Genomic DNA, 14,481 nt, shown 5'->3' on the forward strand with positions numbered 1-14,481 from the left:
TTAGATTTGCAACACATCGGAAAACCGAGGGAGCACCCCGCCTTATCCGATCTCCATGCTCCGCGAGGGCCTTCCGGGTTTTAAAAGGACGAGCTTATCAATGTCCCCCTCTTCGCTGGGTTTAGGATCCGAGGAGTCCGAGCAAAAAGTTCTCCCCCTGGGTCGTAGTGAGGGGTGTCAGGGTGGGAGTTGCGGGGATTTTTCAAGAAGAAGCGGCTATCCTTCCTACCCCGGCGTCGGTCACTGGGCGGGGGTAGGGGAAAGAGCAAAATCCCAGTGGGTTTGCGCGAGGGATCTTCTGGGGTCGAGGCGGGTGGGGGAGTCGGAACCGGGAGACACCACTTGGCGCATCTCCCCCTCGGTCTATACCTCCTGTCTTTTGCCAGCTCCCCCTTTAATTTTTTTTCTCTCCTTTAATCTAATTTCTTCCAACTCCACCTTTGTTGTTACCGGCGTCACGCCCGGACCAGCCAATCCCCGCCACGCAATCAGCTTGTCAAAAAGCCTCGGCCGGCCCTGGGAAAGCAGGCCGCAGGCGCTGCCCCCCGGCGGCGGCGGGCAGCCGCGAGGGGAGCCCAGCACCCGGTTCTCGCTGCTCCGGGCGGCAGCGGAGCAGCCTCCGACGAGACGTCTCCCGGTTCACTAAACTGCAGGCCGGGGATGAAAGGCCTGGACGGGGTCCACCACCCACCCTCCCACTACCATGGCTGTGGTTGTCTGTCTTTGCCTCCCCTTTTCAGAGGAAAGGTTATCAGGACAGGACGCAGGGAGCCAGAAGACCATCTGAAGGAAGCCTGCTTCCAGCAGGCCCAGCCTCCAGCCACCGCTTCTGGGGCAGCGCCATTGCTCCTGGCTCTCAGGCTGCCAGTCTCCCACACCGAGGCTCTACTGCCCGCATCTCGGCCAGCTGGATCACCCAGCCCCTTTCGACTCTCCCCTGGCATGCAGCCTTCCCCTCCACTCGGCCTGCCTCTTTGCTGCTGTAATTCCTCTTGTCTCCTGGGAGAAATGAGATTGTTTTCCCAGGACTTCCAGATCCCACTTCTGTCACGTTTCACAAACAGGGAGGAAGCCCTGTCAAGATCTGGTGTGTCCTGTTTTTGTTTGTTTGTTTGTTTGTTTTTGGGGGCACTGGCATATAGGAGAGGCGGATTTACCACTCGTAGATTAATTTCAGCTTCTAGGCCCCTAACTTTCAGGACCTGCCCAAGACCCTGAACTTAATTTTGTTTTCATCTTTTTTTTTTTTTTGTCAAAAGAGCCACCGACCACCTACCCCTCACCCCGCAATTGCACATGTTTCTGGCCTTACAAACCCAGATTGGCCCTTGGAATATACACAGGGCAATTTGTGTAGGATCACACTGCACTAAAAGTGAGGCATGGTGGGCTAGGCGTACTGGCTCACACCTGTAATCCCAGCACTTTGGGAGACCCAGACAGGAGGTCTTAAGTGATTAAGCCCAGGAGTTCAAGATCAGCTTAGACAACATAGCAAGACCCTGCCTCTACAAACACACACACACCCCATTATAATACGTTAAAAAAAAAAAAAAAAGGAAAAGTGAGGCATAGAACTGACTTGTTTTGACTAGGAAAGAGCAAAGGGTTTGGAATCCAAAGTTTCAGCTTCCCCACCTTCTTAATAGTGTGTGAATCTGAGTGTCTTATTAACTTTCCCTGGTCCCAGTTTCCATATCTATAAAATTAGAATAGCAATCCTATTTACTTTGCTTCTCTCACCAGGAATCAGAAGGTCAAATGAGATGATGTATGTAAAAGTCCTCCACAGATGGCACTTGCCACATTACAGTGAGAGAACCTGAGACCCCCCCCCACCAACAACGTTCCAAATCTTCCACAAGCAGATCTGGAGTCCAGGTGTCCTGGCTCCTGGCCCCGAACTTTTTGGCTGGACCAAGGGGCTTTTTGGTAAAATGCTTTGGAATAAAACAGGATGAACATGAATCATAAGAATGAGTATTTATTGATTCCTTGGGCAGCAAAAACTATGGCTGGCACCCTTCCCACTTGGAAACCAATTGGCTTGTTTTACATCTGTTTCATCTGTGGTGAGGTCAGGAGTCCAAGACTTGGGCTAAGGGCCAGAGTATGAGGGAATCTGCCCTTGTCCCTTTTTCTTTGCCCCCTTTCCTAGTTCATCTCCCTCCCCACCCTCCAGCCTTCCGGCATGTGCCTTGAAGCAGAGCGCTGGCACTCAGTAACCCTAGCCCAGGCTGGTGACAAAGCAGGATCCTAGCTACACAATTTCCACTTGGCCTCAGCATTTCCCCAGGTTGCCAGCATCCAAGCACCAGCTTATATAAAACCCCCAGAGTGCCTGGAATGCGTTAACCAAAGTGTGGTACTTAAATTCCCGGTCTACGGGGAGTAATTTTAGATGGTATACCAATATTTTCAGATTTATATATTTTAATATGTATTGGAAATGTTCTGTTTTTAAATATTTATTTAAGATGGCAGAAAGACACACGTGTTTGGGCCAAGAATGTTACTGTCCCTTGTTACTTTTTTTTTTTTTTTGAGACAGAATTTGACTTACCGCAACCCCCGCCTCAAGCGATTCTCCTGCCTCCGCCTCCGGAGTAGCTGGAATTACAGGCATGCGCCACCACACCTGGCTAATTTTGTAGTTTTAGTAGAGATGGGGTTTCTCCATGTTGGTCAGGCTGGTCTTGAACTCCCGACCTCAGGGGATCTGCCCGCCTCGGCCTCCCAATGTGCTGGGATTGCAGAAGACTGTGCCCGGCCTGTCCCTTTTTGTTTTTTGAGTCTCGTTCTGTCGCCCAGGCTGGAGTGCAGTGGTGCAATCTTGGCTCACTACAAGGTCCGCCTCCTGGGTTCACGCCATTCTCCTGCCTCAGCCTCCCAAGTAGCTGGGACTACAGGCGCCCACCACCACACCCGGCTAATTTTTTGTATTTTTAGTAGAGACAGGGTTTCACTGTGTTAGCCAGGATGATCTCGATCTCCTGACCTCGTGATCTGCCCGCCTCGGCCTCCCAAAGTGCTAGGATTACAGGCGTGAGCCACCGTGCCCGGCCCCCTTGTTATTTTTTTTATTGCTGTGTAAATTAGAGATAGTAAAGTACACACACTTTAAGTATACAACTTTTTTTTTTTTCTTTTTTGAGATTGAGCTTTGCTCTTGTCACCCAGACTGGAGTGCAATGGCACGATCTTGGCTCACTGCAACCTCTACCTCCCTGGTTCCAGCAATTCTGCCTCAGCCTCCTGAGTAGCTGGGATTAGAGGCATGCACCACCACACCCAGCTAATTTTTTTTGTATTTTTATTTATTTTATTCTATTTTTAGTTATTTTTTTTAGATTGAGTCTCACTCTGTTACCCAGGCTGGAGTGCAGTGGCACGATCTCAGATCACTGCAACCTCTGCCTCCCAGGTTCAGGCGATTCTCCTGTCTCAGCCTCCTGAGTAGCTGGGATTACAGGCGACCACCACAATGCCCGGCTAATTTTTGTATTTTTAGTAAAGATCGGGTTTCGTCATGTTGGCCAGACTGATTTCGAACCCCTCACCTCAGGTGATCTGCCTGTATCAGCCTCCTAAAGTGCTGGGATTATAGGCAGGAGCCACCCAAACCAGCCTAAGTATACAGCTTGATGAACTTTTAGGTATGTGTATTTAGTATCATATTACATATATGCATACCATGTAACCAGCACCCAGGTCAAAATATCAAATATTTCTAGTACTTCGCAAGTTTTTTTTTGAGATGGAGTCTCGCTCTGTCACTCAGGCAGGAGTGCAGTGGTGCCATCTCAGCTCACTGCAAGCTCCACCTCCCGAGATCACGCCATTCTCCTACCTTAGCCTCCCGAGTAGCTGGGACTACAGGCGCCCGCCACCACGACCGGTTAATTTTTTCTTTTTCTTTTTTTTTTTTGTATTTTTAGTAGAGATGGGGTTTCACCATGTTATAGCCAGGATGGTCTTGATCTCCTGACCTCGTGATCCGCCCACCTCGGCCTCCCAAAGTGCTGGGATTATAGGCATGAGCCACCGCGCCTAGTGCATTTAGCAAGTTTACTCAGTCAGTATTCCCCTCCAAATGTGATCACTGTTCTGAGCTCTATCACCATTATCACCATAGATCAGTTTTGCCTGTTTTTGTAGTATTTCCATTGTATAAATATACCACAATTTATCCATTCTACATTTATTTATTTATTTTAAAGATGAAGTCTTGCTATGTTGCCCTGACTGGTCTTGAACTCTTGAACTCCTGGTTTTTGTTTTTGTTTTTTTTTGAGACAAAGTTTTGCTCTTGTTGTCCAGGCTAGAGTGCAATGGCATGATCTTGGCTCACTGCAACCTCTGCCTCCTGGGTTCAAGCGATTCTCCTGCCTCAGCCTCCCAAGTAGCTGGGATTACAGGCATGAGCCACCACACTTGGCTAATTTTGTATTTTCAGTAGAGACGGGGTCTCTCCATGTTGGTCAGGCTGGTCTTGAACTCCCGACCTCAGGTGATCTGCCCGCCTCAGCCTCCCAAAGTGCTGGGATTATAGGCGTGAGCCACTGTGCCCGGACTTGTTTTTTTCTTGAGACAGAGTCTTGCTCTGTCACCCAGGCTGTAGTACAGTGGTGTGATCTCGGCTCACTGTAACCTCCACCTCCCAGGCTCAAGCCATTCTCATGCCTCAGCCTCCCAAGTAGCTGGGACTACAGACCTGCACCACCATGCCTGGCCAATGTTTTGTATTTTTAGTAGAGACTGGATTTCATCATGTTACCCAGGCTGGTCTTGAACTCCTGAGCTCGGGCAATCCGCCTGCCTCCACCTCCCAAACTGCTAGGATTACAGGCGTGAGCCACCGCACCCGACCATAAGTTCAAATTAATTAAAATTAAATAAAATGGAAAATTCAGTTCCTCAGTCACATTTGCCATATATCAAGTGCTCCATGGCTGTATGTGTCTAGTGGCTACCTTACTGGATAGTAGAGATATAGAACATTTTCTAGGCCGGGTGCAGTGGTTCACGCCTGTAATCCCAGCACTTTGAGAGACTGAGGCGGGTGGATCACCAGAGGTCAGGAGTTCGAGATCAGCCTGGCCAACAGGGTGAAACCCTATCTGTACTAAAAATACAAAAATTAGCCTGGCGTGGTGGCAAGCACCTGTAATCCCAGCTACTCGGCAGGCTGAGGCAAGAGAATCACTTGAACCCGGGAGGCGGAGGTTGCAGTGAGTTGAGATCCCACCACTGTACTCTAGCCTGGGCGACACAGCAAGACTCTGTCTCAAAAAAAAAAAAAAAAAAAAAGAATAGAGTGTGGTGATTTGGGGTACATGGTGTGAGGGGATGGCAGGATATGAAGGAAAGGGTAACTGAGTAGAGCTCTTGGAGGTAAAACTCACAAAAATGTAGGGCCGCCTCTGACCTACTCCACCTGCAATTTTTATTTTTTATTTTTTAATTTTTAATTTTTAGAAGAAATATGGACTTTAATGAAGAGTTTTCCCTTTGGTACAGGTGAGACCCATGGAAACATCCCAACAACAATAAAAGGAGGCCTTTATCCACAAGGGCTAAAGAGAAAGCCCGGCTTGCTGTTGTGTGGCCATTCCAGGCCTAGGCAGGGCTGGACCTGTAGAAGGTACTCAGGAACTGCAGGTTTTGCATTTCCCCTCTGTGAAACGAACATGCATTCCCGCAAACTTCTGCCTCCCAGCCTCGTTGTAAGAGGCCCAAGTTTTTCTAGTCCTAGCTGGAAATCAATTTCATCTGCCTCAGGTCTCTGATATAAATAATAATGCTGCTGATCCCTGTTACCTCACAGGCCTGGGCAACGAAAATGCTGAGAGCTGTAAAAGGTCTTGGAAAATTCAAAAAGGTGATGTATAAATGTAATAATTGATTATCATTTTGTGCTCAAGAATAAGCCATGGAAAACAAAATTAGGAAAGTAAGTCCATATCCCTAAAATGTATGCATATAGAATTTTAAAAGAATGCAGTTCTTGCAGATGGTATTCAGGCATGGTCTACTGCTTTAGAGTCTCAATGCCCTTTTTCCCGCCTCCACAAAACCCACCTGGGAGAGTTTACTGCACAGGAAGCCCAAATTCAGTCACCCCACCCCTCCTTTCTCAGAAAGGGAGGCAGGGCAGAGGCTCCAGGAGGAAGGGCTACATTTTGTCTGTAGAGTACAATAGGCATGCATCATGGGAGGGTGGGGTTTATGAAATGTGTATACAGACTCCTTGGATTGAGGGGCCCCGGCCAGGAGGCACTGAGCAAGGGAGGGATCCATCTTCCCCCTGGCTGGGAGCGGGGCTCTGGGGCAATCTTTAAGGGTTGCATATCCCCAGGGAGAGGGGATAGCTGCCACTCCTGCCTCTGTTCTCCCAACCCAAACCAGAGAGGGTGCTGAGCAAGGAGAAAACAGGGTCCCAGAGGCCAAGAAGGTGTCAGCATCCCTGTCATAGAACTCAGGGACCCATGAACTCTTTTTTTTTTTGAGATGGAATCTTGCTCTGTCGCCCAGGCGGGAGTGCAATGGTACAATATTGGCTCACTGCACCCTCCACCTCTCGGGTTCAAGGGATTCTCCTGCCTCAGCCTCCTTAATAACTAGGATTATAGGTGCACACCACCACATCCAGCTAATTTTGTATTTTTAGTAGAGGCGGGGTTTCACCATGTTGGCCAGACTGGTCTTGAACTCCTGACCTGAAGTGATCCACCCGCCTTGGCCTCCCAAAGTGCTGAGATTACAGCGTGAGCCACCACATCTGGCATGAACTGTTTGCATAAAATGTCTTCAGACCTAGGAGATGGTCAAAGGCACAAAGTTTAAACATGGGGTGGGGGTTGTGGAGGGGGTACAACACAGAGCTCAGGGGTGTGATTTGTTCCCCCTTGCCCAGAAGGGTGACTGCTCCACTGGGCCTATCACCACAGGACATTTTCCATGACAAGCACTCACCTTCTTGGGGAAGGGGCATCAGGTTGGCATGGGGAAGGGGCATCAGATTGGCACAGGAAAGGCCTAGGTAAGGGGCCACTCTGTCCATTAATACTTCTGTGATTAATGTTTGGGGAGAAGCAGGATTCTCCCCCAGGCTTCTGACTCAAACTGTCTCACTTAGCTGGATACTAAACCCGGTGTCCACACTACTCTCAGCTCTGACACAAGGCCAAACCCACAAAACACTCCCAAATGGGGTCCCCAGAGTTAGGGAATAGGGTGGAATCTTCTGGAAGAGAGTGCTGGGGCAGATCACAGTTTCGGCTCCACAGGTTGCTATAGATACAGTTCACTGCCTGCAGAGATGATGGGCCAGTGATTGTCCATGTGGTAGCTGATGAGGTGACTGACACTCTCTCTTTTTATTTATTTTTATTTATTTTTTTTTTTGAGACAGAGTCTCTCTCTGTTGCCCAGGCTGGAGTGCAATGGCACTATCTCGGTTCACTGCAAGCTCCGCCTCCCGTATTTACGCCATTCTCCTGCCTCAGCCTCCTGAGTAGCTGGGACTACAGGTGCCTGCCACCATGCCCAGCTAATTTTTTTGTATTTTTAGTAGAGACGGGGTTCCACATTGTTAGCCAGGATGGTCTCGATCTCCTGACCTCGTTATCCGCCCGCCTTGGCCTCCCAAAGTGCTGGGACTGACACTCTCAAAGCAGTGATCCTTTGTCCAAACCAGTCCTTCAGGGTCCACCAGTAGCAGATGCTTGGGCTGCCCACTCTGCAAGCCAGTAAGCACATACTGGCCTTGGTCGTGCTCTCCTGCACCAGGAAGTCCCCGTGGAGCTGTGGCAATGCCTCAGGCTCTTGCTGGCTCAGCTTCCCATGGAACCAGGGCTCCCCTTGGAGCTGCTCAGCCACAGACACTGCTGGGGAGGGGGAGGCACCCAAAGAGCATCGTTAAAGGGCTTCATGTCAAAGAGGTCCCAGGGTGCGCTGCCACTGATGGCAGGATGGGGGGCCCAGTACCACCTTCTTCTTGCTGGGCCTTGTCTGGGTTCTGGATGTTGACACAGGAGGGATCACTAGAGATCTCTCTGCCTGCTGGACAGGGTGGTGGAGGTAGCATCTGTTATGTGGACTTCTGGATCTCCCCCAGCAGGCTGTCCCACAGGCAGTGTAGCTCCCAAGTGGCTGGGGGACCAGACACTGGGTGGAGTGGGTCAAGCAGCCTCTGAAGCGGCTCCTTCCCGAAGCCTCATGTCTACCAACTCCCCAGGAGGAGGTTCCTTCCCTGGGACGTCATTGTAGTGCTAATGGTCAGGTGGCTCTTCCTCCTCCCCCTCATCCCAAGCTGATCCATCAAAGCCAGCCATCCTGTCATGGGGGTGACCCGTTGGGGTGGGTTCCTGAGGTATTGTTTGAAGCACAACTCAAAGGCCTGGTCAATGGTGCTGATGACATCCTGGGAAGGCCTTTGGGACACTCCAGAATGTGGCAGGCTCTCTGATTCACAGGGTCTTTGGCAACGTAGGCAACATCCTCAGTTGTGTCCTGTTGGCAGTCTGCGGCCATGAAGTTGAGGCTACTGGTGGAAACCGTGAGAGTGATTGGCATTCCAGCAAATTTCAGGTTACTCCTTCCCAGGATAGAGCTGAGCAGGCAGCTACAGGGCTTTCTCCTCCTTGTCACCCTCTTAGTGTGTGTGCCCTCTTAGTGTGTGCACCCTCTTAGATGCACAGCATCACACACCAGACTGATGGCCTGCCTCCCTGAGTGACCTGAGTTGGGTGTTGAAGTTGAGGGCACGCATTGATTGCAGGACCTCCATATAGCCCGTGGAAGTGAGCCTGGGCCATTAGCATCCTCTGCTACAACAGCTGTGGATTGGAGCTAGCAAAATGAGGACGGGAAGGAAGTGGTCTCAGTGGATGCAGAGCAGGGCCAAGAGGCAGAGCAAACCAGGGCCTCATGGAGTCTCCGCATCGCACTGCGGGCCGATTTGGTTCCAGATCACACCACTGCCTGCTTAGGTCACCACTCCAACTTTCTCCTCTGGCCCTGCCTCCCTATAGAAACTTTATTATACTCACTTCCGGCCTCAATAACCCCTGACCCTCGCCCCCTGGGGTTTTTAACTTTCAGAGTTGCTCACATTGAGCCTACAGCAATTTGTCAATTACACTTCAGGTTTTCCTACAGTGGCACTGGTTCCTGTGGAGGTTGCTGCTTGTGAATTTCTGCTCCCATAAACTGTGATTCTCAGGCTGGGCATGGTGGCTCATGCCTGTAATTCCGACACTTTGGGAGGCTGAGGCAAGAGTATTGCTTGAGCCCAGGAATTTGAGACCAGCCTGGACAACACAGGGAGACCTCATCTCTACCAAAAATTGAAAAATTAGCTGGGTGTGGTGGCTTGTGTTTGTAGTCCCAACTATTAGGGAGGCTGAGACAGAAGAATTGCTTGAGCCCGGGTATTTGAGGCTACAGTGAGCTATCATTGTGCCACTGTACTCCAGACAGGGCAAGAGCCTAAGAAAAAAATTGTGATTTTATCTGACTGGCTCACCAATTTAGGGCACAACAATTTGCTGTGTGACCCCACTCCTCTGATGGACCTAACAAGAGTTGATTTTTCAGTTTTTTCAGCTTTTTACTTGTTTGAATGTAGAGGTGATTTCCAAGCTCTTTACGTGTTAGACTGGAAACTTTCCTTCTTGGTTGTTTTTTTTTTTTTTTTTTTTTTTAAAGAGGAAGTCTTGCTATGTTGCCCAGGCTGATCTTGAACCCCTGGGCTCATAATCCCAACTCCAAAGTGTTGGGATTACAGGCGTGAGCCACCTTGCCCGGTCGAAATCCTCTATTTCATTTTGAGTGAATTTGGCTGTTTGTGTCTTTCACTCTGTTTAAAAAATTATATAGGGGCTGGGTGTGGTAGCGCATGCCTATACTCCCAGCAATTTGGGAGGCCAAGGCAGCAGGATTGCTTGAGCCTGGTAGTTTGAGACCAGTCTGGGCAACATAGCAAGACCCTGTGTCTACAGAAAATACAAAAATTAGCGGAGGATAGTGCCCTCATGCCTGTGATCCCAGCTACTCAGGAGGCTGAGGCAGGAGGATCACTGGAACCCAGGAAGTTGAGGCTGCAATGAGCCATGATTGCTCCACTGCACTCCAGCGTGGATGACAGAGTAAGACCCTGTCTCAAAAGAAAAGAAAAAAGAAAAAAAAAATTCCCACACAGCACAGATGATGGGAATTTTTTTTTATCCTGATGTATAGGAATTTTATTTTACTTTTTAATTTAATTTATTATTATTATTATTATTATTATTATTATTATTTTGAGACAGAGTTTCTCTCTTGTTGCCAAGGCTGGAGTGTAGTGGCGTGATCTCAGCTTACTGCAACCTCCGCCTCCCAGGCTCAAGCGATTCTCCTGCCTCAGCCTCCCAAGTAGCTGGGATTACAGAGGCGCACCACTATGGCTGGCTAATTTTTGTATTTTTAGTAGAAACAGGGTCTCACCATGTTGGCCAGGCTGGTCTCAAATGCCTGGCCTCAAGCGATCCGCCTGCCTCAGCCTCCCAAAGTGCTGGGATTCCAGGAGTGAGCCACTGCGCCTGGCCAACAGAAATTTTACAATTTCATTTAAGTTGTCAAATGTATGGGTATTTATGTTTGTAGTACTCCTTTGTTATTCTTTTAATGTTTTTAGGGTCTGTAGTGATGTCTTCCTTTTCTGTTATTTATAGTTTGTGTCTCTTCTCTGTTTTTCTTCGTCAGTCTGACCAAAGGTTTATCAATTTTACTGATTTTTTTTCCAAAGAACTAGCTTTTGGTTTCATCAACGTCCTCTACAGTTTGTTCTCAATTTCATTGACTTTTTTTTTTTTTTTGCGACTCACTCAGTTACACAGGCTGGAGTGCAGTGGTGCTATCTCGGCTCACTGCAAACTCTGCCACTCGGGTTCAAGCGGTTCCGCCATCTCAGCCTCCCAAGTAGCCAAGACTACAGATACGCACCACCATGCCCGGCTAATTTTTGTATTTTTATTAGAGATGGGGTTTTACCATGTTGGCCGGGCTGGTCTCGAACTCCCAACCTCAAGTGACCCACCTGCCTTGGCCTCCCAAAGTGCTAGGATTACAGACCTGAGCCACTGAGCCTGGCCAATTTCATTGTTTTCTATTCTGTCTTTATTATTTCCTTCCTTTTGTCTGCTTTGGGTTTAATTTGCTCATTTTTGTCTAGTTTCTTATAGCAGGAGTTTAGGTTATTGATTTGAGATCTTTCTTATTTTCTTTTTCTTTCTTTCTTTTTTTTTTTTGAGATGGAGTCTCACTCTGTTGACCTCAAATGATCTATCTGCCTTAGCCACCCAAAGTGCTGAGATTACAGGCGTGAGCCACCTCACCTGGCCTCTTATTTTCCAATCTAGGTATTTAAGGCTCCTTTTCCCTCTAAGCACTACTTCATTGCATCTCACAGATTTTGATATGTTTTCATCTTCCTTTAGTTCAAAATATTTGCCAGTTTCACTTATGACTTTAGCTTTGGTCTATGGGTTATTTAGAAGTGCATTTTTTTACTTTCCAAATACTTAGGGATTTGTGGCCTGGCGCTGTGGCCCATGCCTGTAATCCTAGCACTTTGCTAGGTGGGCATTTCATTTGAGGTCAGGAGTTTGAGAGCAGCCTGGCCAACATGGTGAAACCCCATCATCTCTATTAAAAATACAAAAATTAGCTGGTCATAGTGACACACACCTGTAATCCCAGTTACTCGGAAGACTGAGGCAGGGGAATTGCTAAACCCGGAAGGTGGAGCTTGCAGTGAGCTGAGGTCGCACCACTGCACTCCAGCCTGGGCGACAGAGAGAGGCTCCATCTCAAAACAAACAAATAAAAACAAATATTTAGGGATTTGCTAGATGGCTTTCTGTTATTGATTTATAATTTAATAATGTTATGAACATAGGCTATGTTTTCTGTGATTTCCATTCTTTTAAATTTGTTAAGGTTTATGTTTGTGGCCCAGAATGTTGTCTATTTTAAGGTGAATGATCCATGGGCATTTGAAAAGAATATGTATTCTGCTGTAGTTGGGTGGAGTGTCCCCCAAAGATAAATTAGGTCAAGTTGGTTGCTAGTGCTATTTAGGTGTTCTATATCCTTCGTGCTTTTCTGTGTACTAGTTCTATCGATTACTGAGAGAGTAGTGGTAGCTTCCTGCCATAATGGTAGAGTTATCTATTTCTCCTTTCAGTTCCATCAGTTTTAACTTCATGTATTTTGAAGTTTTGTTTAAAAAAATTATATAAGGGCCAGGTGGAATGACTCATGCCTATAATTCCAGCACTTTGGGAGTTCGAGGGGATCGCTTGGGCCCAGGAGTTTGAGACCAGTCTACGCAACATAGGAAGACCTTGTATCTACCAAATTTTATTTTTTAATTGACTGGGTGTGGTGATGGGTGCCTATTGTCCTTGCTACTCCAGAGACTGAGGTAGGAGGATTACTTCAGCCTGGGAGGTTGAGGCTGCAGTGAGCCGTGATTGAGCCACTGTACTCCAGCCTAGGTGACAGAGTGGGACACTCTAAAATTAAAGAAAAAAAAAAATACACACACGCATACAGACATGCTCTATTTAAAAATATATGTAAGGTAGGCTGGGCACGGTGGCTCACACCTGTTAATCCCAGCACTTTGGGAGCCTGAGGTGGGTGAAATCACTTGAGTTCAAGAGTTCAAGACCAGCTTGGGCAACATGATGAAACCCCACCTCTACCAAAAATAAAAAAAATTAGCTGGGTGTGGTAGAACACATTTGTAGTCCCAGCTACTAGAGAGGCTGAGGTGGGAAAATCACTTGAGCCCAGGAGGTGGAGGTTGCAGTGAGCCCAGATCGTGCCACTGCACTCCAGCCTGGGAGACAGAGCGAGACCCTGTCTCGAAAAAAAAAAAAAAAAAAGAAAGAAAAATATGTATGTAAATTAGTGTTCACATATAATAAATCTGGAGGAATATACTCTAAATTATTAACAGTGGTTACTGGAGGTTTTTGTTTGTTTGTTTTTTTAGAGACAGCCTCCCACTCTGCCTTACTCTGCTGGAGGGCAGCGGTGCCATCATAGCTCACTGCAGCCTCAGAGTCCTGGGCTCAAGTGATCCTCCCACCTTAGCCTCTTGAGTAGCTGGGACTACAGGTGAGCACCACTACACCTGGCTAATTTTTAAATTTTTAGTAGACACAAAGTCTCACCATGTTGCCCAGGCTGGTCTTGAACTCCTGACCTCAAGTGATCTTCCTGCCTTGGCCTCCCAAAGTACTGGGATTACAGGCATGAACCACCACACTTGGCCAAATTACTAGAGATTTTTATTCTCTATATTAGATCATTCTGTAGGTATGTTATACATGTATTATTTTTGAAATCTGAAAATACAAAGATATGTTTTAAAGGAAAGAGAGAGACGATTTGATGTGTGCGAGTGTGAATGTGTCCCCCCAGCCTGCAAAGCATTTTCTGGTCCATCTTGGGAAAAAGTCAGCTGAGCACTCCTGCTGGACCCTCAGACCACAACCCACACCTCCTGCTTCTGCTTCCTCACCCGGCCCTTCCTTCCTCACCTCCTGTCAGCTGGCTTTGGGCCCAGGTACATGGGGAAGAAATAACCTTCTGAGGTCACCATGTGGTCTGCCAACCCAGTAGACTTTCCATGATGTCACTGCACTTTGCTGAGCAAATTTCACCCATTTCTCTTCAGGCTACTTCTCACATATATTCCATTTCCTAGACTCTATTCCTTCAAGATATTCCACCTCTCTCATCACTGGGACAGTTACTGCTTGTCCTTCGGGAGTCAGATCAAATGTCTCTGCCTCTAAGAAGCCCTGCCTAACTCCAGCTCCCTCTGCTGCTGCCACTCCCTGCACAATACTAGTGTTTTCTTTTGTTTTGTTTTTGAGACAAGGTCTCACTCTGTCACCCAGGATAGGGTGCAGCGGTGCGATCACGGCTCACTGTAGCCTTGACCTCCTGGACTCAAGTGATCCTCCCACCGCAGCCTCTCGAATACTGACTATAGGCGCGTGCCACCAAGCCCGGCTATGTTTTTTTTTTTTTTTTTTTTTTGAGACAGGGTTTTGTCATGTTGCCCAGGCCGGTCTCAAACTCCTGGGCTCAAGGCATCTGCCCACCTCAGCCCCTCCCAAGGTGCTGAGTTTACAGGCGTGAGCACCATGGCTAGCCAGTGCTCACTCTTGCTGAATGTCAGGCTCCCATACTGACTGCAGGCCCTATGACAGCATGGGCTGTGTCCACCTGCCTCTGCTGCTGACTCACTGACATGCACAGATTCCCAATTTGCCTCCTTGCAGCGAATTCCTCCTGTATGAATTCACTTCCAGGCAAATCACTTTAATCATGTCACTTCCCAGCCCAAGAACCCGCAAGACTCCCTAGTGCCTCCTGAATCAAGCCCAAACCCTTCTTGGCAGTTAGGATTCTTCAAAC

The 14,481-nt window shown here is 48.0% G+C and overlaps 1 long non-coding RNA gene and 1 pseudogene across 1 annotated transcript; one reads left to right on the forward strand and one right to left on the reverse strand.

Moving 5' to 3' along the window:
• The first annotated feature begins 446 nt into the window (after window positions 1-446).
• Window positions 447-1,968, forward strand: LOC105469121 (uncharacterized). Its single transcript, XR_979827.3, has 2 exons — window positions 447-1,087; window positions 1,747-1,968. It is a non-coding gene; the product is annotated as an uncharacterized lncRNA (long non-coding RNA).
• A 5,530-nt stretch (window positions 1,969-7,498) lies between these two features.
• LOC105469115 (SHC-transforming protein 1 pseudogene) lies at window positions 7,499-8,791 on the reverse strand (annotated as a pseudogene).
• Between the last annotated feature and the right edge of the window lie 5,690 nt (window positions 8,792-14,481).

This window comes from Macaca nemestrina, chromosome 17 (assembly GCF_043159975.1).
Source record: "Macaca nemestrina isolate mMacNem1 chromosome 17, mMacNem.hap1, whole genome shotgun sequence".
Taxonomy (NCBI): domain Eukaryota; kingdom Metazoa; phylum Chordata; class Mammalia; order Primates; family Cercopithecidae; genus Macaca; species Macaca nemestrina.